This window comes from Lathyrus oleraceus, chromosome 6 (assembly GCF_024323335.1).
Source record: "Lathyrus oleraceus cultivar Zhongwan6 chromosome 6, CAAS_Psat_ZW6_1.0, whole genome shotgun sequence".
Taxonomy (NCBI): Eukaryota; Viridiplantae; Streptophyta; class Magnoliopsida; order Fabales; family Fabaceae; genus Lathyrus; species Lathyrus oleraceus.
The window spans coordinates 119,381,430-119,407,514 of NC_066584.1; the positions used below are offsets into that span (position 1 = coordinate 119,381,430).

The 26,085-nt window shown below is 39.6% G+C and overlaps 1 long non-coding RNA gene across 9 annotated transcripts; it reads left to right on the plus strand.

The window, feature by feature from the left end:
- The first annotated feature begins 16,163 nt into the window (after window positions 1-16,163).
- On the plus strand, window positions 16,164-20,261 carry LOC127096605 (uncharacterized). Of its 9 annotated transcripts, none has more exons than XR_007792741.1 (3): window positions 16,164-18,077; window positions 18,230-19,830; window positions 19,911-20,261. It is a non-coding gene; the product is annotated as an uncharacterized LOC127096605 (long non-coding RNA). The 9 variants fall into 9 exon arrangements; XR_007792746.1 differs by having other exon boundaries at window positions 18,230-18,670; window positions 18,739-20,261; XR_007792740.1 differs by having other exon boundaries at window positions 18,230-18,335; window positions 18,419-20,261.
- Window positions 20,262-26,085: the final 5,824 nt, after the last annotated feature.

A 26,085-nucleotide genomic window follows, 5' to 3' on the forward strand; every position in this document is an offset into this window, starting at 1 on the left:
GGATGCTAAACATCTGCGTCAGTATATGTTGAATCATACTACTTGGTTGATATCCAAAATGGATCCAATCAAGTATATTTTTGAAAAGCTTGCTTTAACTAGGGGGATTGCCCGTTGGCAGATGTTGATATCCGAGTATGATATTGAATACTAATCCCAAAAAGCTATCAAAGTTAGTGTCTTGGCTGACCATTTGGCTCACTGACCAATTGAAGATTATCAGTCAGTGCAGTATGATTTTCCTGACGAAGAGATTTTGTATTTGAAAAGGAAAGTTTGTGATGAACCATTGCTTGAAGAAGGTCCAGAACCTGGTTCCCGTTTGGACATGGTATTTGATGGAGTTGTCAATTAATATGGTAATGGCATTGGGGCAGTGATTATTAATCCTCAAGGCATTCATTTTCTGTTTACAGCTAGATTGACTTTCAAGTGTACGAACAATATGGTTGAGTATGAAGCTTGCATTATGGGGCTTGAAGAGGCCATTGATCTCAGAATCAAGTATCTTGACGTCTATGGGAGACAAATCAACCCGGTTTGATACCATATAAAGATTATGTAAGGAGGATTTCAACTTTCTTTACAAAGGTTGAGTTTCATCACATCCCTCGAGATGAAAACCGGATGGCAGATGCTCTTGCAACTTTGGATTCAATGATTATGGTGAAATTCTTGAATGAGATTCATAATTAAACTGTGATGTGTCTTGATAGGCCAACTCATGTGTTTGCTGCTGAAGAGATCAAAGATGAAAAGTTGTGGTATTTTGATATCAAGTGTTTCCTCCAAAGTCAGATTTACCCATCTGGGGCATCTTTGAAAGATAAGAAGACTTTGAGGAGATTAGCTGGCAACTTCTACCTGAATGGTGATGTGCTTTACAAAATAAACTTCGATATGGTTTTGCTCAGATGCGTGGATACACACGAAGCAGACTTATTGATGACTGAAGTACATGAAGGTTCCTTTGGTACTCATTCCAATGGACATGTTATGGCTAAGAAGATGTTGAGGGCAAGTTACTATTGGCTGACAATGGAATCTGATTGTTGCAAGTTTGTGAAGAAATGCCACAAGTGTCAAATATATGCAGATAAGATTCATGTTCCTCCGACGCTTTTGAATGTCATTTCCTCCCCATGGCCTTTCTCCATGTGGGGAATTGATATGATTGGCATGATTGAACCTAAAGAAGCTTCAAACGAACATCGTTTCATTCTGGTGGCTATTCACTACTTCACGAAGTGGGTTTAAGCGGCATCGTATGCGAATGTAACCAAGCAAGTTGTTGTGAGGTTTATCAAGAATCGGATTATATGCCAGTATGGTATGCCAAGTAAGATCATTACTAATAATGGATCGAACTTGAACAATAATATGATGGAAGCTCTTTGCAAAGACTTCAAGATTTCACATTATAATTCTTCTCCCTACACACCTAAGATGAATGGGGTTGTTGAAGCTGCAAATAAGAACATCAAGAAAATCATTCAGAAGATGGTTGTGACGTACAAAGATTGGCATGAGATGCTTCCATTTGCTTTGCATGGGTATCGTACATCTGTCCGCACTTCAACAAGGACAACCCCTTTCTCACTTGTTTATGGCATGGAAGTTATGCTCTCATTAGAGATTGAGATCCCATCATTGTGTGTATTGATGGAAGCCAAGTTGAGTGAAGCTGAATGGTGTCAGGCCATATATGACCAGCTAAATTTGATTGAGGAGAAAAGGTTGACTGCCATGTGCCATGGTCAGTTATATCAGCAGAGAATGAAGAAAGATTTTGATAAGAAGGTCAGGCCTCGTGTATTTAGAGAAGGTGACCTTGTTCTCAATAAGATTCTATCTTTCAAACCAGATGCTAGGGGCGAATGGACTCCTAACTATGAAGGTTCATATGTTGTTAAGAGAGCCTTTTCAGGCAGTGCTTTGATTCTTACAACTATGGATGGTGAAGAGTTCACTTGTCCTATGAATGTTGATGCAGTCAAGAAATACTTTGCCTAAAAAAGAAAAGAATAGCTCACTAAGTTGAAAACCAGAAAGGGCGTCTTAGGCAAAAATGAGCGTCTCGGTGGATTGAAAATCCGAAAGGGCGATACAGGAAAAAATTAGAGACATAAAATAGAAAAATTTCTCCCGATAGATTGAGTACCCCACCTCGGGTCAATTTATGCAAAAATTAGGGATTATGGCAAGTAACTGCATTCGGTTGATCTCTAGTCTTGAGGACAGTCTTGAGCAAATCAGTCAATTCGGATTCATCATTCTCAACCGAAGCCAAGAGCACAGGGGATATTGAAGTTGGTGAAATGATTAGAGATCATTGTATTCAATGTAGCCATTTTCCATGTAAATTACCATTTTTCAACTTTTGTAAAGATCTATGGAGTCTTGTCATTTATAAATTACCATCCTATTAAATAAAGTTGAGCTTTTTATCCAATTGTTTCTACTCTTATTTATTTTTCATCTAAATAGAATTAAATTTTTATGATGATAATTTTGAAATTTTGAAATAATAAAAATCATTTTTTCTTAAAATAATAAAAGCAATTACTTTCAAAAGCAATCGATTTCAGTAAGGAATATCAACAGCGGCCTGAGAACAGGTGAGTCCCAAAGTGCGGAGCACTGTTGGTTTTCCCCGAGCGATTGGTTTGATCATTTTTTCCTCCCCAATGGCAAATTAGTTTCCCCAGCTGAGTTGGTTAATCGTCTCCCTATCCGAGTTGTAGGCACCTATTCCCAACGGTTTGCATAGATTCAGTACAGAGTTTTATTCCCCTCAAGTCCCCATCAGAGTTCACTCATGATCCTTGTCAGTGCTAATTCTTGAGTAGTATTTGTTTTGTCCTCTGCAAGGTTGTCTCCCATTTGATATGGTGTTGACCTAAAATTCCCCGCAGACTTGATAATTTAGATCCTCGGCGTATCTTTTATCCTTCCTCAGTAGGGTTTGAGATATTTAGAGATGGATGATTTATATTCTTCCCCGGTTTCTTTCTCTAGTCGATGCTTCCATCCTGTCGAGATTAGCCGAGTGTTGTAGCGATGATTCAGATCAGCGACATTTGTATCCTTCGTGATTGTTTTGTTAGCATAATCATCAATAATATACACATATACATTCATGCATCAGATATTTCATTATGCATGCTTTTGCATTTGATTCCTCATTTTTATGATCTTCTGTTATGGTGACTTTGTTTCTCCATGCAGATTTGATGTGTCTATCCTCTCTCAATTGTAGAGTGTCAGCCACTTAAGTATAAATAATTTAACCTTTCTCATTCCCCACTGATTTATTTCCTCGTGGATGATCATTATTTAAGTTTATTACCCAGTAACTGGTAGTATTCTTTTCGATTTGTGAGTACCTATTCTTACCCAATACCTGGAAAAAGTAATCTACTTCCTCTTATTTTTTCCCAGCGGATTCGTTTTATATTTCCTCGGTAGTCTATCCTTGATATGTCCATCCTAACCAATGACGGATATTCTTCCCTTTGATTCTATCCTTGATATGTTCATCTTAACTGATGACGGATATTCTCCTCTTTTTGGTTTTCTACCCAGTAAAAAGGTAGTTGTAATCCCTATTTCATTCCCTAGAGAGTTAATCCTTGATATGTATCGTTACACGAAAAATACAGAGCCGCCATCGGTTTTTATTTATTCCAAAGGAAAGGGAAAATATCGAGAAAACCCCAAAGAGTGGTCATCGCAACCACGAACAGGTTCGGAAGTCGGTTATGCAAGGGGAAGGTATTAGCATCCCTCACATCCATGGTACTCCATGGGAACCATCTAGGATGTTTGCGCTTACGTGTGTATTGTTTATCGAATGTTTGCTTGCCAAAGGTTTACGGAGATGGGGGTGGATTTTAAATTAGTGTGCTCGCCAAGGAATGGATCCTCGTGCCTACGTATGCCCACTTGTTGAAGTGAGGAATCAGAGTGTTTGTAGTTCGTGGTTTTGAAATTTGTTTGTGTTTGTTTTGTTGATTTTATTACCTTGAAGAAGGGTTTTCGATGGGTCTCCCTAAGGCTCAAACAAAAAGTTTGAATGCGTGGAATTGTTTTTAAGTTTTGAGAAAGTGTTATTGATTTCGGATTGCACTAAAGACTATGGATAAAGGTGAATACCTCAAACGGTCAAGCCAAACGTCTTGTGTTCGAAGCATTCAGAATGAGTGTAGGAAAGCTCCAGTCTCATCCCTTCTTTATCGCTTATGGCTCGTGACGTATGATCCTAATCGCCATTTATGGTGTTTTTGGATTTGATTTAGAAAAGACCGCTTGACGTTGGATCAAGGGTTTGTTTATTGTTTTTGATTTGAAAAAGAGACCACTTGGCGTTGGATCAAGGGTTTGATTATCGATTTTGAGTGGTGAACGTTCCTAATGCCTAAGGAGTATAACCAAGCAATAAAAGAAAGCGAGTAAATGCATACACGATAAAGGGGAGGGGAGTACATGTAAAGTACAAGGGAGTGCGGAAATAAAAGGTCTCATTGTCAGGTAGCCCAAGAGAAAGTCTTGTGTGTGCAATGGTGTTCTAAATGGGAAAACAAGTAAAAGATTACAATTGATATTACAAATTCTTCTTGATTCTTGCACGCTTCTTCCATGTTAGGTCACATTTGTCCAAAGTCTCCTTTGAAAAGGGTCCTAATGAGTCTCTAAGTCCATTGTCCAATGTCCTTTCCATGCTTGGGAAATTATTATCCTTTTTTTCATTTTTTTAAGTCTTAACCATTTTTAGATTCATTTTAGAATGAAGTGAATATGATGGAATATGGATGTTCAATGTGATAAAAGCAAAATAAAATTGCATAAGGTAAATGACAAAAAATAAATGTTAGAGGCGGAATTTAAAATGCGGAAATTAAAGGTTAGAGGCTAATTGCGAAAATTAAAGTTAGGTGCAAAAAGTAAGAGAATTAGGTGTTAGAATTAGTAAGTAGATCAAAATTAATCAATATAAGAGAATTAAATTCAACTATCAATTCTACAATATTAACAAAATGAAGTCTAAAACAATTAATCAAAATTAGTTCCAAAATATTACCAAAATAAATCCTAAAACTAACAATCAAATTAATATCTAAAACAATTTACTAACAAATATCTAACAATTATTTCTAAACCAATACCTAATTATCCTAATAACTAAAATAAACTAGGTTAATTGACTGAACAACCAAAAACATGTGGAGTGGATTGACAAATATGCATAATGGGCCTGAAGATGGTAGGGAAGGCCCACTCGCGGGGGGGGGGGGGGGGGGGGGGGGGGGTTGCATCAGTGGAGAAGGGAGGTGCAAGACAAATTCCATTTGGGTCTGATCCAAGCCTCTACGAGGCATCTACTGTACGCAGGCAGCAAAAAATGAAAAACAAACAGAAAAGCGCTTAATCAAACGCGCTTATTCACAAACAGAAATGCTATCAAGTCTCGTATGGAGATTCTACCAGAAATTCACAAACGATTACGCAACGGTGACAACTAATATCCTCTACAATCCAACGTATCATCACGGCAAAGGAATCAAAGTGTAAGCATAAGGATTAAGAACTACCTGTTGAAGACGACGACGGAGGTGGCGACGATGATGACGAACACGAGCACAACTTCTGAGCGCCTCTCTTCCTCTTCTCGCAATGTTGGAGCGAATTGGAAGCGTGTGAGCGATAACGTTCTTCGAGCTTCGAAGCTTCCGGCGGTGGAGGTGGCTTAGCTCTGCCGTGTAGAGCTTCGAGTGATGAAGCTCTCACAGCAATGGGAAATGAGCGTGTACTGAAGGTGGGAGGGAAGCGATTGCACGAAGCTTTTTTGAATGAGGGGAAAAAAGTCTGAACCCCAATGATTGGCAATGATTGCCTCTTATATAACTTGATCCAAGAGGGCAATTTGGAGAATTGGATCTGGGTGGCTCAATCTGATTCGTCCAGCTGGCACTTAAGTGAAGGTGAGTCTTGAATTAAGTCACGTGGGTTTTGACACAAGTTTACTCTCTAATCCCTTTGCTTCCAATCTTTTGATCCAACTGTGGATACCTGTATTGAACCCAACTAGTTTGTATTCAATAACTGGATTGTTGCTTGAATAACCACTGATTTGAATTGGACTGTTATTTGGATGATTGCTGATTTATTTGAACTGCTCTTTTATGGTCTATGCAGGTTGTCATACGGTGAACTGACTTGGGGTGTTTTGCTTTTTATCGCAATGTCGCGGATAGCAAGAGTCGCCACCGACTTTTCTTTTATCCAATAAGGAAAGGTGGAAAAGAACAGGAAAGACCTCAATAGATTTTGGGTTCGGGAGGTACATTATACAAAGGGAAGGTGTTAGCACCCTTTGTATCCATGGTTATCCATGGGCTCTTAATTACTGGATCACTTATATTTTTGTCTGAAAAGTGTCGGTGAATTGCTTAAAAAATGTTTGAAAGAGAGTTTAACTTTGTAATGATTCTCGTATGAATGTATACAAAGTATTTATCTTATTTGATTTTGAAAGTGGTTTAGAAAAATATAACTCGGTAATGATTCTAGTATGAATGTATACCAAGTGGTGATTTTCTAGGATTTGTAAAGTGTAAAGTGTGAGGGGTGGAAAATGTTTTAGGTTATGATCCAGTAATTGAGAGTTATACCTTCCTGAGGTCGTTATGGGCATTTCCTATCCTTATGAGGGTAAAACTGTCCTTACTATTGAGAAGTAAGTAATCTTACCCTTTGGATGTTTAAGGGTCATCGTAGGGTCATTGATAGGTCATTGAAGGCAACATTTGTAAGGATACCTTAGCATTCGAAGGGACTATCATCATTTAACCGTAGGCTACACCGAAGGGTCATCGAGGGACAAAATCGTATTTTCGAAGGCAACATCCGAGGGACTATGATTTATTTTATGATGATTTAATCGAAGGGCCATTGCTAAGTGTATCCCCACATTCGCGGGACATGACCGTTATACCGTAATATCATAAGGCAAAAGAGAGGTCCAAGATCACATACTTAAAGGCCGCATTTTAAAGTTAATTAGGTGATTATGATGAATCTCCACATTAAAATCAATACATTAAAAATAATACATTAAAAATAATACATTAAAATTAATACATTAAAATTAATTATTAAAATTAATTATAAAATTAATTAAGCAATTTAGGGTGAGCCTCCACAAGGGTATCCCACAAATAAAGTGGAAAACCTAACGGCGGTCTTTTCTTCTGGGACATATGAACCTTTGCAAAATTCAACAAACGGGTTAGCATACCAAATCCGGGTGCAATCGCGGATTACACCGTAAAAGAAAAACAGCAGCAAGAAAACAGTGTATAATTAACATAGAATCGACCAGATACGCATAAGACATGACAAACAAAACATTGGTGGCTGCCCTGGTTCGCCTCTGCTTCGCCTAGCGAAGGTCTAGCGAACACTCGCTGCGTGCTCGCTTAGCGATGTGCTAGCGAGCGGCTGCGGGATTTGAATTTCAGAACAGTATGACTTCAACCTGCGGCATGGCTTATGGCATCCAACACATAATTATATGGTTCAACATTCATAATATCCAGGCACACTTAAATTCACATGCAAAACCTCAAATATGTTTATGAATTCAATTATATTATCACATGCAAGTTAAGAACATAAAGCGGTATCACATGCAAATTAAGAAAATAACACGATAATAGTAATGCAAACCTGTTTGCAATCGAATTGCAACCTTGAATTGGCGAGCCGGATTGAGTTGGGCGGCGGTAGCTTCGGGGCAGGGAAGCGGCCTTCAGGGTTTCTTCACTCGGAACTCTCTAAAGTAGCCTCTAGGGTTTCCGTGCCAGGGTTTCCGTCCGTCTTCCTCTGTTTTTCGTCCTCCCTTTCGTTACTGAAGTGCTGGTATTTATAATGCCATTTTTCATGACCTAATGGGCTCAGAACGAAGCCCGAAATTTTTTGTTGTCTGTCAGCCTCGCTAGGCGAGCTGGTAGCGAACGTTTGCTTCGCTAGGCGAGCTGGTAGCGAACGTTCGCTAGGCGAGCTGGTAGCGAACGTTCGCTAGGCGAGCTGGTAGCGAACGCGTAGCGAACATGCCAGTTTTGGGCCATTTTCTGGATCGGGCCGTTCGCGAGCTGGGCTTTTGTCCATTTGAGATCAGTGTCATAAAAATGATTCGGAATGCCTTGAAAAATGTCTTGAAATATTGATGGGCAAATTTTGGGGTATGACAGCTGCCCCTGTTCAATATTCTTGAACCGAGAGAGTAGAATGGTACGTGCCGTTCGCGGTCTGGAGGTGAAAGATTATTGAACACTAGAATGCCCCAAAAATTTGCGCCTGTCCATTAGTCTTGGTGGAGATGGGCTTAAAGATGCCATCCAGGAAGTTTGATGATGGGAGCTTCAGATTGTGTCGTACGTTAGACGATATCTGAAGACATGGGTGTCATACCGGGTCATACGCTAGACCGTATGGTGAGTCATCCATTAGGCTGTCGACTTCGCCGGGGAGTCGGAGTATGCTATATACTGCTGGGGATAAGGGATCAGAATGGATCATACACTGGACCGTATCTGAATACCAGAGTGAGTTGTTCGTTAGACGGATGACTTTGATGAGGATGAAAGATCAGAATGGATCGTACACTAGATCGTTTCTGAGTTGCAGAATGAGCCGTCCGTTAGGCTGAATCTGCTTGAAGAGGGAGTAGTCGTATACCAGACTACCATTCAGAAATGTACCTGTCCGAAGGTAGCATCTGAGTAAGGGAGTAGCCGTATACCAGACTACCATTCAGAAATGTACCTGTCCGAAGGTAGCATCTGAGTAAGGGAATAGTCGTATACTAGACTACCATTCAGAAATGTACCTGTCCGAAGGTAGCATCTGAGCAAGGGAGTAGTCGTATACTAGACTACCATTCAGGAATGTACCTGTCCGAAGGTAGCACCTGAGCAAGGGAGTAGTCGTATACCAGACTACCATTCAGGAATGTACCTGTCCGAAGGTAGCACCTGAGCAAGGGAGTAGCCGTATACCAGACTACCATTCAGGAATGTACCTGTCCGAAGGTAGCACCTGAGCAAGGGAGTAGCCGTATACCAGACTACCATTCAGGAATGTACCTGTCCGAAGGTAGCACCTGAGCAAGGGAGTAGCCGTATACCAGACTACCATTCAGGAATGTACCTGTCCGAAGGTAGCACCTGAGCAAGGGAGTAGCCGTATACCAGACTACCATTCAGGAATGTACCTGTCCGAAGGTAGCACCTGAGCAAGGGAGTAGCCGTATACCAGACTACCATTCAGGAATGTACCTGTCCGAAGGTAGCACCTGAGCAAGGGAGTAGCCGTATACTAGACTACCATTCAGAAATGTACCTGTCCGAAGGTAGCATCTGAGGAAATGAAGGTCTAACTTGGTCGTACATTAGACTGTATTTGCAGAATCTGACTTGGAGGTCTAACTGGGTCGTACATTAGACTGTATTTGCAGAATCTGACTTGAAGGTCTAACTTGGTCGTACATTAGACTGTATTTGAGTGGTATTTGAAGATTTGAAGGTCTAACTTGGTCGTACATTAGACTGTATTTGAGTTATTGAAGGTCAGAATGGATCGTACGCTAGATCGTATCTGAGTTGAAGGAGTCATGTGTTGAGATGTATCAGGATGGACCGTATGCTAGGCAGTACCCGAGAAGTGAAGGTCCAACTGGGTCGTACATTAGACCGTGTTGGGAGTAGTTGAAGATCAGAATGGATCGTCCGTTAGATCGTATCTGAGTGGAAGGAGTTATATGTTGAGCTGAATCAGGATGAACCGTACGCTAGGCTATATCTGATAGTATTTGTGTATGCTGTATTTGCGATAAATGTCTGGGATGGGCTTATATATGCCATCGTTAGGAGGATGTCAGAATGAATGTTGACATGGAGTATATCTGAAAGATGTATCTGAAGAAGAAAGTAGTCGTACACTAGACTACACTTCGGAATATACCGTACGCTAGGCAGTATCTGAGGGATATAGTTGAATCTTGAAAGTAATTGATAAAGATGTCCGTCTGAATGGACCTTTGTTTTGACTGTGTCAGGAGGATAATTGTCCTGAAAAATAAAGTTAGCTTCATGCCATGTCATGATGCATGAGATGCAAATGTTGTATGCATGCGAAATGATGTAATGAGTGAATTATGCGTCTGGAATAAATGAGAGCATTGTATACATGTATATGTTATGAAATGATGTAATATATATGATGCGGAATGAACATTGTATGTAGGTATGTGATGTGAAATGAGTGCACTATGTGTCTGAAACGTTCTTCCAGGGGATTCTACTGGGGAAATAAATCTCAGTCTTCTGGTCGGAGATATTTGTATTGATGACCCTTCCTTAGCTAGGGGTATTTGACCTTTATCTGATGGCAGAGATATTCAACAGAGCCTGGCTGGGGTAGAAGAGATGACCCATTTGTCTAGTAGTGCCAATTGCTTTTGGGGAATAACTGGCTTAGCCGGGGAATAGAATTGGCAACAGATTCATTGGAAAGCCTGGTTAGACCTTCTCCTTGATCCTGAAGTCCTTCAGTAATTGTCATTGTTATTTTATGCATGTATTTTGATAAACATTGATCATATTCAAATGCATATATCAATTCAAGTTAAATCAACGGACGTTTACGCAAACAAAACAGAGAAAGTAAAACAAAAGCATCTTTTCGGAAATAAAATTGTATTGATTTTGAAAGAGGGCCTATAAATAGGCAATTTGAGTACAAGGAGACAGAAATCCTAGTAAGAGGAAATTGTCAGGCAAACAAAGAGAAAGCTATGCAGAAAAAAGTCCTATCGATTCTAATTCACCACTGTCATTATGTCTTCAAGCATCTCATCTCCTGCTATCGGATAGAAGTGATTGGCTTGTTCAGTCCCTTGAACTTGGTTGAAGCAGACAGAGAACGGGGTATAGTCATACGCTTTAATCCCTAATTTTTGCCTGGACCGCCTTTTCAGGTTTTCAGTCCACGGGATACCCTTTTTGCCCAAGCCGCCTTTTCAGGTTTTCGACTTGCCGGGTGTACGTTTTATATGTTTATCCCTAATTTTTGCCCGAACCCTTTTGGTTCGCCGGGATGCCCTTACTTTTGCCAAGGTACGTCGACCTATCGGGTCTCTTTATGCGTAGTATTTTTTTAACTATGTCAGCGTTCACAGGATGCGGGAACTCTTCGCCGTCCATTGTAGCAAGCATCATGGCTCCACCAGAGAATACCTTCTTAACTACAAATGGCCCTTCGTATGTGGGAGTCCATTTGCCCCTGGGATCACCTTGTGGTAGGATGATACGCTTGATCATCAAGGCGCCAAGTTGGTACACCTGTCTCTTGACCTTTTTGTTAAATGCTTGGGTCATGTGCTTCTGATATACCTGCCCATGACAAACAGCCGCAAGTCTCTTCTCATCAATCAAATTTATCTGATCGAGTCGAGTCTGAATCCATTCATCCTCATCTAAGCCTGCATCTTTCATAATTCTTAAAGAGGGGATCTGAACTTCCACTGGTAAAACGGCTTCCATTCCATAGACTAAAGAGAAAGGGGTTGCCCCTGTCGAAGTGTGGTACCCATGAAGAGCAAAAGGTAACATCTCCTACCAGTCTTTGTATGTTACTGTTATATTCTTGATATTGTTAGCAGCCTCCACGGCGTCGTTCGTTTTTGACCAGTACGGAGAAGAGTTATGGTGTTTTATTTTGAACTGCATGCAGAGTTCAGTTTAGTACCATTATCAGTGATAACTCTTTCGGGAGACAGCAGGTTTCTCGAATGTATATTTGATAAGATCCATCTTAGAAATCAATAAAGTGGTATGATTCAACATATACTGTCTTAGTCGGCGAGCAGCCCAGGCCAAAGCGCAGCAAGCTTTCTCGAGCTGTGAGTATCTTGTTTCATAGTCGGTACCTTTTGCTAAGGCAGTGTATGACATGCTCTTTTCGACCAGACTCGTCATGTTGCCCCAGCACACCCTATTGAATTTTCTAACACGGTCAAATACATAGTTAGAGGTCTTCCTTCAACTGGTAGCATTAGAATTGGAGGTTCTTGGAGATATTTCTTGATTTTGCCATTCATCACTCCATACCATCTCTTGATTTTTTATTTTTTTTTAGCAATTTGAAGAGGGGTTTGCAAGTAGCAGTCAAGTGCGGGATGAATCGGGCAATGTAATCCGAGTGCCCCAAGAAACCTCTGACTTCTTTCTTGTCTATTTCAGTACCCAGATTTACAATTTCAATTGATTCCTCATGCGGCTGTGTGGTCTTTTCTTCTTGTAGTACCAGTCTGGCAAGTTCTCCAGGGACTTCACAATCTTCCTCACTTCCATCCTCGGCTTGGTAGATCGGATTTTCAAAGTCATAATGAACAGTAGCAGAACTATTATCAACAGGATCCAGAGTGAATATGGATACGCGATTTGTTACGTGAGTGTGTGCAAGAAAACATAGCTTGTTTGAAAAAAATGACAGGAAAGATAAAGAGCGCAATATTTGAATGCAAAAAGTCCATTGATTTATTGAATATGAATATGCTTATGAAAATGACAAAACCCTGGAAAAATTAGCTATTGTGCCCCGGGCATAGACACAATGCCTTAAAATGCTAAAACAACAATAACAATTACTCCTGACTAAAGGAAATCGGGATAGTGTCTTCAGCCTTCCAACTATCGAGTTTGTCACCAATTGTTGGGGAAATCCAGCTATCCAAGTCACAATCGTTATCAGTATCTTCCACAGCATTGACAGTCTCATCTTGATTAGGCAGAGGGGCAGTGATGACATTAGGAGTCTCAGGCGGATCAAATTCAAATTCTCCGGCGTCGATCATATCCTGAATTTGTTCTTCAACGACCAACAATTGTTTGTATCATGCCCGGGGCTATCGGAGTGATATGCACATCTGGCATTGGGATTATAACGAGGAGAAGTAGTGTTGGGTTTTGCAGGAGGATCTCTGAGGGTAATTAAATTTGCTTTTAGCATACCCTGCAGTGCCTGTGCTAAAGTCATATTGATCTTCGTAAACTGCCTTCTTCCCGGGTTAGTGTGCCTCACAGATTTCTTGTCTTCTTTCTTCTCGAGCAAGAGAGCCTTCAGTTCCTTCTGCCCCTTGGATAAGTTCAAGATTATCTTCTGGAGTTGAGCATTCTGAGCCTGGAGGTCTTTGACAATTTGTTCGAGGTCCATTTTTCTGTTTGGAGGAAAACCGTGAGAATACTGATCCCTTTAGAACACCGGTTATGCAATGCTATGCAATGTATGAAATGTTTTCAAGGACTTTTGGAATTTAACTTTACGTAAACTAAAAAAAAGGAAACTTTTTTTTTTTTTTTTTTTTTTTTTTTTTACAAAACAGAGCAAAGTTAAATCCCTAAGTCCTCGAAGTGGTTAGTACAATGCATGATGTTATGATGTCATGGTGTCATGATGTTATAATGTTAAGTAAACAACAAGCACAAGCAAGTCATACAACCATCATTCCTAGGTTTTAAGGCTTGCATGAGTTCCATAGGTAAGTACCCTCCCCACTGAAGTTTGGTTGGTTCAACCTGTCCTAGAATAGTAACCGGGTTCTAGAAGGATCTCAAATCATCGACCTTTCTTTAAGTCCACTTCAGTGCAACACCAAGTGGTTGACCGAAGCTTCCCTAAAGTCCAATCTCAAAGAGTGTAGTATCGAGTATCAACCAACCTCAGTCGGAACCGGAGCCAGTTATCTCACTACTTTCTAATGGCTAGGATAAGTCAATTAGGGTTCTAAAGGTCTGGTTAATGCTTTGATGACACCACGCGGAAGCCAAATTTTTCCTCAAGTAAACATGAGGAACATCAGGACATCCAAAGTGTCACATTAACCGTAGCTATCATTTTGACCATTCCAGTATACGCCGGATAGTCGCGATGATCTATTGCTACTTACCTAGGGTACACTAGATCCGGGTGTAGGATCTTTCACTCAAGAATACCCAAGCAATCCCTTAAAAGTAAATCAGACAATTTTAAATAAGTGATCTTGTTTTTAAGGTAACCTCTCTTTGTAAGTCCCCAGCAGAGTCGCCAGTTCTGTCATACGGTGAACTGACTTGGGGTGTTTTGCTTTTTATCGCAATGTCGCGGATAGCAAGAGTCGCCACCGACTTTTCTTTTATCCAATAAGGAAAGGTGGAAAAGAACAGGAAAGACCTCAATAGATTTTGGGTTCGGGAGGTACATTATACAAAGGGAAGGTGTTAGCACCCTTTGTATCCATGGTTATCCATGGGCTCTTAATTACTGGATCACTTATATTTTTGTCTGAAAAGTGTCGGTGAATTGCTTAAAAAATGTTTGAAAGAGAGTTTAACTTTGTAATGATTCTCGTATGAATGTATACAAAGTATTTATCTTATTTTATTTTGAAAGTGGTTTAGAAAAATATAACTCGGTAATGATTCTAGTATGAATGTATACCAAGTGGTGATTTTCTAGGATTTGTAAAGTGTAAAGTGTGAGGGGTGGAAAATGTTTTAGGTTATGATCCAGTAATTGAGAGTTATACCTTCCTGAGGTCGTTATGGGCATTTCCTATCCTTATGAGGGTAAAACTGTCCTTACTATTGAGAAGTAAGTAATCTTACCCTTTGGATGTTTAAGGGTCATCGTAGGGTCATTGATAGGTCATTGAAGGCAACATTTGTAAGGATACCTTAGCATTCGAAGGGACTATCATCATTTAACCGTAGGCTACACCGAAGGGTCATCGAGGGACAAAATCGTATTTTCGAAGGCAACATCCGAGGGACTATGATTTATTTTATGATGATTTAATCGAAGGGCCATTGCTAAGTGTATCCCCACATTCGCGGGACATGACCGTTATACCGTAATATCATAAGGCAAAAGAGAGGTCCAAGATCACATATTTAAAGGCCGCATTTTAAAGTTAATTAGGTGATTATGATGAATCTCCACATTAAAATCAATACATTAAAAATAATACATTAAAAATAATACATTAAAATTAATACATTAAAATTAATTATTAAAATTAATTATTAAAATTAATTAAGCAATTTAGGGTGAGCCTCCACAAGGGTATCCCACAAATAAAGTGGAAAACCTAACGGCGGTCTTTTCTTCTGGGACATATGAACCTTTGCAAAATTCAACAAACGGGTTAGCATACCAAATCCGGGTGCAATCGCGGATTACACCGTAAAAGAAAAACAGCAGCAAGAAAACAGTGTATAATTAACATAGAATCGACCAGATACGCATAAGACATGACAAACAAAACATTGGTGGCTGCCCTGGTTCGCCTCTGCTTCGCCTAGCGAAGGTCTAGCGAACACTCGCTGCGTGCTCGCTTAGCGATGTGCTAGCGAGCGGCTGCGGGATTTGAATTTCAGAACAGTATGACTTCAACCTGCGGCATGGCTTATGGCATCCAACACATAATTATATGGTTCAACATTCATAATATCCAGGCACACTTAAATTCACATGCAAAACCTCAAATATGTTTATGAATTCAATTATATTATCACATACAAGTTAAGAACATAAAGCGGTATCACATGCAAATTAAGAAAATAACACGATAATAGTAATGCAAACCTGTTTGCAATCGAATTGCAACCTTGAATTGGCGAGCCGGATTGAGTTGGGCGGCGGTAGCTTCGGGGCGGGGAAGCGGCCTTCAGGGTTTCTTCACTCGGAACTCTCTAAAGTAGCCTCTAGGGTTTCCGTGCCAGGGTTTCCGTCCGTCTTCCTCTGTTTTTCGTCCTCCCTTTCGTTACTGAAGTGCTGGTATTTATAATGCCATTTTTCATGACCTAATGGGCTCAGAACGAAGCCCGAAATTTTTTGTTGTCTGTCAGCCTCGCTAGGCGAGCTGGTAGCGAACGTTTGCTTCGCTAGGCGAGCTGGTAGCGAACGTTCGCTAGGCGAGCTGGTAGCGAACAGGCCAGTTTTGGGCCATTTTCTGGATCGGGCCGTTCGCGAGCTGGGCTTTTGTCCATTTGAGATCAGTGTCATAAAAATGATTCGGAATGCCTTGAAAAATGTCTTGAAATATTGATGGACAAATTTTGGGGTATGACACAGGTTTTTTGCAGCAGGATGTATTGATATGGTTACGTGAATCTGGCTCAGTGTGGCTTCACGGTGATCTCGCTTTATGTAGCAAGTTCCTGTCCATGGCGAATTGGACGGTGCCATTTACGATCGGTCATTCGCAACTCACCACACATGAACGACCCTCCCAATGAAGCCAATGTTGTTGACTCTTGAACGGTGATCTCGTTGGCGAAGATTAAGGTGACAATTGAAACCCGTATTGACTGTCGTTTCAATCCACATCATAATCCCTTTTCCTCGAGAGGTTATCATTCACCAATTTTTGGAGCACACACCTACCACTCGGCATTGACTTCGTCTGTGGTTCGTATCCGGGGTTTAGACGGTGCAACTTTGACTACAGGGTTATGTGGGCATGATTGATTGAAGCTTGCCGTTTGAATTTTCCTGCAGGAATATTCTCTGCTCTGTAGCAGACACTCGGCACAGTATCGTTCCAGCAACATGATTTTCTTGTTGTAGAATTTATTTGCGGAAGGAATGATGCAAGTCAACTGTCATGAAGCCGTTCCGCTGCAGCTGCAATGCATATATTGTGTTCATTCTGTTCGCGTATTATCTCGGTTCATGCTCGAGGCAAGTATTTCTCTGCGGTAAACTTCAGGTTATTGATGCTGAATCTAGTTAAGTTTCGCACCGAATCCATTATGCAACGGTCGCATTTAGAATCAGTGAATGCTTAGTGATCAACAAGTTATCGAATCTTCTTGAAATTTAACCATGTACACATGTAGTCTTTGCAGGCTATGCTGTGTCGGTCTGTTGCAGGATGCTGTCAAAAACTGCAAAATACTTCCTGTACTGCACCAGGGCGGGTATAGACTGGAGAAGAAGATCCCTAAGATCCGCACTTGATGTCCTTGGATCATTGCAATGAGTAATGCTACATCAGTGACAAAAGAAACAAGTCCATGCTTGATCAAAATGGTGGATGGAACAAGTGGAGGATCAATTTTCCGCAACACATGAAGGCAGTCAACCAAAGCTTCCAGATAATATTCAGGGGTGTAGATAAACACGGAACCCATACTGCTAAGAACCAGTAGCAACTGGACAACCCACATGCACATTGCATACATTCCTCGCTGCTTCCATCGAGATAGCAAAGAGATACGATACCAAGCGCAATGCCTAACACAGTCAATAACCTCTTCCCCATACCTGCTACGAGCTTCTTTCAAATGCTTCAATTTTTCACCACAAGCTCGGTCTCTTATTTTCTTATCAGTTTCCTCCAAAAGGGAGATTGATTGTGCTTGAAGAGTCATGATCGAGGCCTGCTTAAAATTTGGATCAAGACCAAAATGATACAGCCATAACAAAGCATAAAGCAGCTCTTCTTCTTGTAGCATATCCATACACATATCAGTATCCTTTGGGCCAGATTTCAGATGCTGCACTTGGTGGCGGTGATAGATGCAGGTGCCTGTACGCCGTGGAAACCCCACGGTCTTGTAAGCTGACAGCAGGTGTGTCCCTGCTGAACTGATCAACGTGCTCTTTTAGTTCAACAGCATGACCAAGCTTCTTTGAATTTCTTAATAGGCACTTCATCCGGCATTGGCTCAGAATTGGCAAAAGCATCAACGATTGGCTTCAGCAACTTAAGCATCTCTTATGCCTTATGATGGCTGCGAAACAGAGGATATGTTGTCAACAAGAATTTCCAAACAATGATATCTTCACAATGCTTCGCAAGTCTTGAAGATTCTACAACTAGCTTCTCAAAGACGTCATTGACGACACCGTTCATGATACCCGTGGCCTTGCTTATTGCAGGATAGTTAGCAAATGTGATTGTTGGAAGTTAGGAAGATTTAATTTAGTAACTATGATGAGATGGTATGAGGCCAAGTGCAGGTCTGTAACAGGTAACAACTCTTGTCACTCTATATCAAGCATTTTTCAAAATCAGCCATTTCTTTCTCAATATCTTCTTCCAACTTACGTTTATTTTCCTGTTGACTATGAAGTAGCTTTCTCCATTGCTCTTTGCACTTCTGATTTACTTTAATATTTCTAGGAATTTTGGTCAATTCAACGTTTGGTGTTGTATCTGAATTCAAGCGAACCCTTTTTGATAATTCCGAAACTTTTGGAGCGTCATTGGCATAGCAGGTTTGTTGCAGGTTTGTGAAAAAATCCTGACTGGACTTACATGCCAATGGACTGTATTGCTGTTGTTTTTTACATGGAGCTTTGTCTATTGCAGCATATGGTTTGGTCCATAACCTGCTTTTGGTCTGCAACAAGGCTTGTTGCATTGGCTGCTGTATTGTAGGATTTTTTGGCATTGAGTATTACTCAACATGATTGTTTGCATTTCCCTTGCGTTGTTGCACATTGCCAATCATTGATATCATGGTATTGCTGGCTTGTCATGTATGATGTGGCAGTATTAATTTGCGTGTTTTGGTTTTCTTTAACAGGAGATTGATGCAGAACTTGGGTTATCCATTGTGAGGTAAACTGCAAATGTGTTGCCCTGCTGCTGACTTACTCTGACAGTGTTGATGTTTCAAGTTGTTGCAGGTTTGCTTTTTCATGCCGCAGCTCGTGTGCATAACAGTTCACTTCAACTGTCATTTCGGCTACGGTATTTTGATGCTTCAGCTGCTATTGGAAGCGTGGCAATTGTGATGTCAAAACTGTAGAAGACCTCAGCTGGAAAGCTGGATGAGCTGGCTGAGCTAAGCCCCGGAATGCATTCCTCCATATTCATCAATGCCAGGTCCGGGACCACCATTGGTCTGAGAGATAGCTGGTGCAGGATCGTCAGCGCCAGAAGGAGGCCTTGGAGTACGAGTATCATCACTGTGTAGTTTATCAGTTTCCGTTTCAGAGGGTATTGTCTCTGTCTTCAGTGGAGGGCCACCTTGAATCTCATTGCCATGTACAACAGAATGCTCATTACTATCATGTTGAACCTTGGTGATTTCAGAAGCCTCACCCTTTCCAACATTCTTATTCAACGTATCACCATTTTCAAATGCATTAGCATTTGGGCCTAAAGTCTTCACAAAGTGTGGATCTTCACTATTTTGCTTACTCCCAACCTCAGTGGATTTCAACCTTGTTTCTTTTTCAGATTTCAACTCATTTTTTCCAAGTTTCCCCGAGGCAGAGTCAGTTTGTTGCTCAGTGACATTACCTTGTCTTTCAATTGGTTCCGGTGCCCTTGACTGCACTTGATTATTGGTCCCAACCAACATATTCTGATTCCCTGGTCTAGCAGGAATTGTATTGGCAGAGTGTGCAAATGGCGGTACGTGTCTTGCATGATTGGGAATTGAAGGCCTTCCAACGACATTTTGAGATAGTGCGATATTACCCTTGGACTGGGGATAAGCATGCTTGGAAAATGAATGTACTGGAGGACCTTGAGGTCGAAGATGAGATGGCATTGAGGTCTGGTGTTGTGCAAATGGTTGCTGAGGTAATATTTGTTGAACCGGTTGCAAAATAGGACGTTGGTTGGTTTGTCCAGTTTGTTGATTAGGAGTGTATCCTGGCTGCGGTTGCAGAGGAGGGGTGCTTTGACCTTGAACAGATGGAGGCAACAAAAGCTACCTGCTGATTAGGATACATAGCATGAGAGTACTTGCTTGTTGATGTGGCACTAGGGTGGTTTTATGTATCTGTTGTCTTTTACCACATCAGTATTGTGTTATTGACTTTGATTCATTTCCTTGGATTTCATGCAGGTCATGTGCATATGGAGGGTGATTAGTTGAACAAAGCAACATGATGGCCAAAATTGAGTTTTATGACCACTCACAACACATGGCAAACCAAAAAACAATAGTCAAAGATTAAAGATTGAGAATGGAATCAGAATTGGGATAGGGTTTTAGGAATTTGGGGAATTGGGTTGACTTTGGTCAAAGTTGACCAAAAAGTCAATTGTTGACCAAAAAGTCAATCGTTGACCAAAAAGTCAATTGTTGGTCAACACATCTTTCTTTGTATTTTTTCCATGTAATGACCCTTTTATGATCATGTAATGAATGACACTTTCCCATCTGAAATGAACTTGGACTGGTATTTGAACTGAATGGCTCTTGAAATGAATTAGAAGTTATTTTATATGAATAAATGGATCTTGGACATGTATTGTAATAAAGTGAAATGGGTATTATGACATTGACTGATTTAATCATGAGTGACCCTCCAATGACAATCATGAAACAAAGGACTTAGAAAGGATCAAGGTGTGCCCTGAACTACAACCTACATAGACCAAACACTAGAATCAATGATCATGAGCATGGTGAATAGAAACACAACCAAGAACTCCACATGAATGAACCAGGATCAAGAAGTTGTTGAATGCCATTTAACCAAGCAAGGAGATCAAGCATCATGAATGATAATGTGCCAGTTGAAATTAGGGTTAGGAGGCCACACAATGGGTATTGGACATGATTAGGGTTTATGGAGCCATGACCATGTGAGGACCCCTCAATTAGGGTTTTGCTCCCTCAAGAAGCCACCATTGACACACCAAGTACATGCATAATACCTAGGCACCAGGGCCCCCTCCAAGTTACTGGGAAATCCTAATTTCCACTAGGTGCAAGCACCCATCCATGAATTCAATTCACTCGTCTCCTTGTGTCGAACCATGCTTATTCGAATGAATGGATGAAGATGATATGCAAATGATCGGGGTTAGTGGCCTATATGATCATGGTGAAGGGTAGGGTAAATTTTGGGGTATGACAATATGTTCATCCTAACCGATGACGGATTTCCTCCTCTTTGTGGTCTTCTGCCTAGTAACTGATAGTTGTAAATCCTGCTTTCCCCTACTGAGTTTATCCTTGATATATTCATCTTAACCGGTGACGGGTATTCTCTCTTCTATATTCTATCCAGTAATTGATAGATATAATTCCTACTTTTCTCCAACAGTCTATCCTTGATATGTTCATCTTAATCGATGACAAATATGCTTCCCTTGAGTTTATCCTTGATATGTTCACTTTAACTAGTGACGAACATTCTCTTTCTTTGGTCTTCTCCCCAGTAACTGGTAGTTGTAAATCCTATTTGGTATTTTCCCCAATAGGTTGTTCTTACACAGTAACTGGTAACGAACACACCTCTTTTTCCTCAGCGAGTCATCATTGATATGTTTACCTTAACTGGTAACAGATGTCTCTCTATCAGGGTATGTTATCTCCCTACCCGTTAGCTAGTAATTGATAATATATTTCTGGTACTTCTGTGTTGAAGTTCATTCTTCCTCAATTGAGTTTGTGTGCGTATTTCCTCAGTGAAGTCGCCAATTTCTCGTTTGGTTCAGGTATTTCAGTTTTGTTCTGATCTACCCGTTTCCCCTGTAGATTTTCCCTTATTCCCCGGCTGAGTCCTTCCATTGATTTATTTCATGGAATCCTCTTGTGTCTCCAGCAGTTTTTAAGTTATATCCTGGTCTACACATAGCCTTTTATCCTCAGAGTCTCTATCTCCCCATCCAGTTTTCCTTATGGAACACATCATACTCCTATGGACTCTCAGTCTCTCCAGATTCTTTTCCTTTGTGACAATATTTTCCTCGCAGAGATTCTTTTAACATTCATATCATATGCATCAAGAGGCCTCTTAGGGACCAAAATTTATTTCTATATGTTGTTATTTGAGTCCATTCTACTGAGTTGATACGAAGATTTTAACCTTCATCTCTCCTCAGCTAGAATGTCCTTAAATAGGGGCAGCTGTAAGACCCCAATTTTGACCCTAAGATCCCTCATGATATCTCAGCATATGCATTAGCATTGGGATCACACCTTGGCATTCTCCTTACCCCTCATTCATTGGGTTTACATTGGGAGAGATCACCAAGCACATTTTTTATTGTATCATACTTTGTTTTTCATTATTTACTAACCAAAATACCAAAAATATGTCAATGTATAGTTTGTTACTTTTGTAGGTAGTGTGTATGCTCCCCTATGTTCCATCAAACTCATATCTAGGGTTCCCTAGACCCTATATTCTACAATTTTTGTCATATGAAAATGATTCCAAGATAAACTTTACTCAAAATGACATTCCAAACAACTTTCATGTTGAAGTCAAGAGCTAGTTTTTCATGGAAGGTCATCTTTTATGGTGAAAGATTATAGGTCATTTTGTTTGAACCCTAGTTTGGAGGCCAACTTCCCAAGACCATAACTTGCTCAGTATTTATGAAATAAAATCCATTAAAATTCCATGATCAAATTCAAGATGTGTACTTCAACTTTTATGTTTGGAAGAAGTTCAAGTTCAACTTGCAAATACATGTGCCAAGAGGAATCATTATAGGTCATTTTGGGCTAATACCATTGAACAAGTGATTTTCCTCAACTTCTAAAATGCATATATCCTTTATGCCAAATCCAAATTAGGTCAAATTTGTGACCAAATTTAATAGGCTTGAAAGATATACAACTTTGGTGAAGGAACCGTTTCCATTTGAAGTCCATAGAAAAAGTTATTCAAGGTGGAAGAAGTGAACATTTGACTTGGGACTTAGAAAATTTTCAAATATGTTTGATTTCCCAAACTTCCACCTCAAAATTCATCATGATCAAATCTTAAAATGGAAAAGTTTTCAACATGAAAGTTGTTCCCTTGATATCACCTTTCCAAAAAGTCCAAGATCGTCTCATTTGGATCAAAATTGAGGGACTTGTGCATGGCTCCATTGTGGGATGTGTTTTGGCAAGATTTGGATTCAAATTATTATTCTTCTTTGCATGCTTCCATATGATGACTTCAGTACACTTTGCACACAAATTGGAGTTGGATTACATCAGTCCTTAGGCCCAAATCATTGCCCATACATCCATGCAAGGTGGTTTCTAAATTTGGTCAAATTTCAAGTGGTGCAAAAATCAATTTCATTGCCTATTTAAACAAGCTCATGGCTTCAGAATTAACAGGAACACCCTGCCCAAGCTTTGCTAGACTGGTCCAAACCCTCACTGCCATAGAATTTCTGAAGGTTTCTCATGAAATCAAGCTTGAACTTCATCTTTTGTTTGGAAGTTCAAACTCCAGAAACTCACTTCCCTTTTTATCTCAATTGGTTTCTGCAAGCAAGAGGAAGAGAAAGCAAGTAAATCCAGATCAAGATCAAGTGAAATTGGATCAACTCGAAGGTGATTTTTCAGAAACTTCATCTCTTTCATTCTCTCTCAATTCTTCACCATTCTTTGTGATTTTTGATTGTATAAAGTCCTATCAATATAGGCAAGAGGATTGAGTTGCTTTGAGGTCAAATAGAAGCAACTCATTTTGTGATCCTCAAAATTCAAAGCCCTGTATCTTTTTATATACTTGGAATTGGCGAAAATTGAGGCCAGATTCGTGCTCTTGAGCATTTTTCCTTCAAATTAGTGTATTCACTTTTTATTTTTCATGAAGTTGAGCTTGAACCAGACCAGTGGTGATCACCGGAGAAGATTATCGGAGCTAGGGCTCCGGTGGTGTGTTAGCAAGGTCCAAGCCACCTGATCTGATTCAAATGTTTTAATCTCAAGCGTTCATTGTGATTACCACGCGTACAACTCATTGACCAAGGTGTATGGTGGAACGCGCGCGTGTGGTTATCAGATCTGCCACCTCAATTAATGAGCGAGATCTGGTGGCCATTGTTTTTTTTGATTTTTTGATTTTTATGTTCAATCTATTTATTTTGATTAATTCATATTAATTTCATTTTTATTACAAACCTTTAAATATTTTCCTCTTTCATTTTCTGAATTAAAATTATTTTTTGAATTAATTTTGATATTTTTCATGAATTAATTGTTTTTGTGCATATTTTAAATTGTTTAAAAATACTTCTGACTTTTCAAAAATCATGAAATTTTTTGTCTAAGGTCCTTTGAACTTGTTTGACCTAGGATAAATCTCTTGGACATTTATTTGGTGTTTTAAAGAGGTTTTAGGTTTTGACCAAACTAAATTTAATTTAAATGCATTTTTAATTGATTAATTGTATAGAAATTATGTTGAGCCATTTTTTATTGACTTGTGATGTTTGAATATTTGTTTGGGCCTTGGTCAAGGTTGATTTGACTTTTGTTAAGTTAAAATCATTGGATTTAGGGGATTGATGAATTGTACATTTCATCTCCCAAAATGAATGAATGATTTTAATTTGATAAAATTCCTCCCATGATCAATTTTTGTTTTTCTCATCTCCCCTCCCTCTTCATCTTCAATTCCATTCTCTCCCATCCCTTTTATTGACCAATGAAATCTCAGCGTCCTAAGGCTAATTGGTTCATCAATAACCTTGTGTTAGATGAACCAATACAAGTATGGATGAGATAGGTCCACCCTTTTGATCTTTTCTTTTAGTGTGTGGTGTGTTTTAGGAGTTTGGTTCATCATACCAAATCTCTAACATGCATTAGCACCTAAATTTTTATTGCCCGGTCTCAGATAGTTGTGGCTTCTACACAAGTCTGATTACGATTGCTTAACATAGAGCTAAATTTGACCCTAAAGGCATAACATTCTAGTAATTGAGATTGTAAGTCTCCCCCCTTTCATGGTATTGTGTGGAAACTTTGCCTTTTTTTCCTTCCTTTGGAAGATGTCTTGGTTCAAGGATCCATGCATGTGAATAAAGGGTTGAGTGTTCTCCAAAGAATGACTTAATCAATTGAAAAGAAAAACATCACTAACATCTAATCAACTAACATTTGACTAACTTGTATTAATATTGTTTTTATTTTTCAAGTCATTTACTTTATGCAATTTAAATTCAAGTCATTTATCATTTCATTTGTCATTTACATATCATTTAACTTGTTTATGTTTATACCATTTTCACTTTGCTCATTTGAGCCATATATTTTGTTTGTGTTTGTGGTCTTAGGACCTTAAAATACTTAATAAACAACAAAAACCCTAAAAGATGTTTGTGTGCACTGTTGGGTTTGATCTGAACTTTTGGACTTAGGATTAGGCAACATTCTATATGCAAAAGGACTTGGCCAATGCCAACATTTCTGAGACCCAGTTATTCTGATTCGAGATTTCATCTGATGCAAGTATTGGGATCCACATGAATTCATCTACTACGTGGTCTTGATGCAACTGTTACTTTGAACCTATGTCTAAAGTCTTATTCTGAGTTAATCAAGGAGTATGTCATCAGATACCTGAGAAGATAAAGAAGACTGTTAGTTGTGAAGTTGCCTGCTTGGATGTGGCCATCTTTATTTGATGCCTTACTTGATATTGCTAATTGATTGCTGATTATTGCTTGATTCAAAAGTTCAAAGGAAAAGTGGGTTTTCTATATGACATTTTTGTCTGTTGGATTACATCCCATTGATCAGATCTTTTCAACTCTTAACTTTTAATTTTATGCTTAGGATTAATCTCTTCATCTCCTCCCACTTCTTAAATTTCAAAATCTCTCCCCCTTTTCAAAAACTTTCTTTGTTTATGATTTCAAAACTTAGACCTTATTGCAAATTAGAATAGTGAAGAATAGTGAAGAATTGAGAGAGAATCGAGGAGATGAAAAATCTGGAAAATCACCTTCGAGGGAGCTTTAAACTTGCTTGATCTTGCTTCTAATTGGCCTTGGCTTGACTTCAGAAGCTTGTAGGAGTTGAATTGGATCAAGCAAAAGCTTGGACTCTTTGAGTTTCAATCTCAAAACAGAATGAGATTTGAAGCTTGATTTTCAAATGAAAACCTTCAAGATTATCCTTTAATGGTGAGGGTTTGGATTGTAGGTTCAAAGCTTGGACATGAGGTCCTTAATTATGAGCCAAAAAGGTCTTATTTATAGGCTATACATTTGATTTTCACACACTTCCAAAATTGGCCAAAAATAACAATTCCCTTGCATGCTTGCATGGA